A 3,604-nucleotide genomic window follows, 5' to 3' on the forward strand; every position below is an offset into this window, starting at 1 on the left:
CCAGCTACTAATTGAAATATTGGTACAACTTGCATCCCATCACAGTGTCATATATGGCCAGGTGGCATCAGGGGGATAATGAGAAATCATACTAGGGGTGGGAATGGGGTGAACACGCAAATAGATTAGAAGAAGAGGCCATGGCACCTGTTTGTAGAGACATTTGTAAACAAAAAAGAGCCCAGTCTGCCTATATCAGGGTGAATGTTGACTTGTCTGGAGACCATCATCCTCAGCATGGTCCAACGGCCTGAGAGATCTCTTACTCCTGAGTGTTCCAGATCTTTGGGAGATCCAGGATGCCCGTGATACCAAGGACAAAGGGAAGAGTCTCACAAGCCAGGCCTTGGAGAACTTTTTGTCATAACCCCTTATTTTACAGAGACTCAGAGAGGGAGAGTGATTTGCTTAAAGTCACACAGCCAGCTAGGCTGACAGATCTGGTACTAGAAGCCAAGGCTCGTGATTCTGATGCACTTTTTAAATTTGCACTATGCTCTTGTGTCAATCTCAGTGATGTCACATTCCAGGATACTCAGAACTCGATCTAAGCATCCAAAAGGGTTAGGCGTATCTATCTCTCCGAAGTTCCAGTGAAATGATACATTTGCTGATGGGAGTATCTTTAACATCTGCCCCTTAAATAAGCATGAATTCTAAATAAAACATTTCTAACTTAGGAAAGTTTCCCTGTCCATTCTCTTCAACCAAATTACTTCCGTGAAGCGCATTCAATACAGGAATTCTGGAACCCCCACTGTTTTCACAGGATCTTTGGATACTTGTGATTCACTGGCTTGAGCAATCTCTTGAAAACCAAGCCCAAATGAAAAGTGTTTCATTTGCACGTAACTGGATCACTACCCAAGAATAATTCACGGGATGTATCAGAACTTTTTTTTGCTTAATGATTTATTCAACAGGGGAAGTTTTCCCTTTGTCCATGGTATAATCGTGGTGCTGGGCACGTTCCACAGATTGATGGCTACAATGGGCAGATTTCTAAAATGACCTCCCAGTGCCATCCCCTGGTGCAAACATCCTGTATCCCCTCCCATCAAGGATGGGCAGGACCTGTAAATATACTAGTATGATAGAGAAAGATGGGATAAAATAGGCAGAGATGGAAAGGTTAGGACCTGAGGTCCTGAGGTGGGGAAGAAACACAGATTTTGAAACAATGCTGGGAGCACAGAGCAAACTCCCTCAGGCCTAAGGTTCCTCTTAAGAATGTAACAGACATGGGCCACCTGGGTGGCTCAGTCGGTTAAGCATATGACTTCAGCTCAGCTCATGATGTCGTGGTTCGTGAGTTTGAGCCCTGCGTCGGGCTCTGTGCTGATAGTTTGGAGCCTGCTTCCGAATCTGTGACTCCCTTTCTCTCTGCCCCTCCCTCACTCATGCTCTGTCTCTGTATCTCAAAAAATAAACATTAAAAAAAAATTTTTTTTAAAAGAATGTAACAGCCACCACCTACTCCATCTCAGGTTCCCCTGAGGAATTTGACAATCAAAATACCTAAGATAAGTAACCCATAAAACTTATGTTACAGGAGGGATAGTATGACCATAGGCTGACTCCTCACACAGAGGAATCGAGCCAATCAGGAATGGACAACCCAGCACCTAGAGTTATCTGACCAATAATGGCAGGACCTGAGAAGGAACGAGGGAAAAGGGAAGATGGGGATGGGGGAGCAACCAAAACCCTATAAGACAGAAGTCCCTTGCCTATAGTTGGCGATATTCACTTTCGAATGCCCCCTCTCTGTAAAGAGAGCTTCTATACCATTCTTCCCTTCTGATCTTATACTCTAATAAACTTTTGCCTGATGCTCATTTTGTGTCCGCCTCTTCATTCTTCAAAGCAGTGAGACAACAAACTCCAGGTATTGAGGTAAAAAATCCTGCAACACTAAGATAGTCACTCCCTTGAGGACGTTACACTACATAAGACTCCTTCATAGGAGGCTGGATGGAGATTCTCCTAGGAATAGCTGAGGATCCCAGGCCAATGGCTAGTAATGAAATGGGGGCCTCAGTCCTACAACCTCAAGGAACTAAATTCTGTCAGTAGTTTGCAAGAGGTTCCCAAGCTTCAGATGAGAACACAGCCCAGCAGATACCTTAATTGTGATGCCTTGTGAGACACTGAGCAGAGAACCCAGTCAACCCGTGCCAATTCCTAGCCTATGGGAACATGAGATACTAAATGGTTATGGTTTTAAGCCGCTGAGTTTGTGGTAATGTGTTACACACCAGTAGGAAAATACAGCTGACTCTTGAACAACATGGGTTTGCATTGCACAGGCCCACTTAAATGCAGATTTTTTTTTCAATAAATGCAGTACAGTGTTGCAGATGTATTTTCTCTTTCTTATGATTTTCTTAGTAACATTTTCTTTTTCCTAGCTGACTTCATTGGGAGAATACACTATATAATATATATGTAACATACAAAACATGGGTTAATCGACTGTTTATGTCACTGGTGAGGCTTCCGGTCAAGAGTAGGCTATCAGTAATTATGTTTTAGGGATGTCAGAATTTTTATGTGGATTTTCAACTATGCAGGAAATTGGTGTCCCAACCGGCCCATACCTCCACCCCACCCCCACGTGGTTCAAGGGTCAACGGCAGTAACACAGCTTCCGAGCATTCTTTCTATCCAAGCACAAAGAAAAAATAGTATTTATATAGCACAGTGAGATAAATGGTTGAAGCCACCCAGGCTGGGGGCTCTGACACCCACACCCCAGTCTGCCACTCAGAGAGTTGAGGGCATCAAGTATCTAGCCCCACCTATCAGGAAGCTCTGTACACAGAAAGTCCTATCAGCTCTTGAAGCTGTAAACACAATCTCAATTCAGAAATCAGAATGTGTGGCAGCTCTCACAACTCTCCATTTGACTTGGGGTCAAGCGTCCTTCCCCTCATGCAGGATGCTGCTGCCTCTGGAATGCAAGGTTTGTGCCAGGGGTCCGCTGGGGTGTCCCTTGTTGCGACAGACTCTGCACTTTTCTCATTGCACCCAGAGTCATTCCCCTGGGTCCCTGGGGCCCACAGGCACTGCAGACCCTTTGTGGGAGTACCCACCCCATGCTGGAGTATAAGGATTCTGAGAGGCGGGGCCCCTCCAGATCTACACAGCTTCAACCTCCCTTCCAGCACCGCTTAAGTGTGGTCCCAGGGACGTGAGGCTACACTCTGGGTGGCCAGGCAATCGCCCCCATCCTTGAGGACCCCCTCAGTCTGGTCTGGGCTCTGGCCAACGCTGCAGCCTGGGCCCAGCAGGATGGAGTACAAGGCCCTTGCCAGGGACCCACAGGTTTAAACTTGATAAATCAAGTTCCTTCCAATTCTCCCTCCTCCACTCCACCTCAGCCGCTGGTGGAAATCTTATCTCTTTTTGGGCTGAGAAAGAGACTGTTATTCTCCACAGTCTGGTTCATGATATAAAATCTGTGCACTGAGCCCTCTGGCTTTGGCTTTTGATATTTAAAGCCAAGCTTTAGAAATTCAAAAATACCCTTTTTTCTCTCAAACACCTTGCCCTTAGAATTGAAATCCATGGCTCTCAATACCATTGCCTCTACAATAGATTT

Source organism: Neofelis nebulosa, chromosome 10 (assembly GCF_028018385.1).
Source record: "Neofelis nebulosa isolate mNeoNeb1 chromosome 10, mNeoNeb1.pri, whole genome shotgun sequence".
Lineage (NCBI taxonomy): Eukaryota > Metazoa > Chordata > Mammalia > Carnivora > Felidae > Neofelis > Neofelis nebulosa.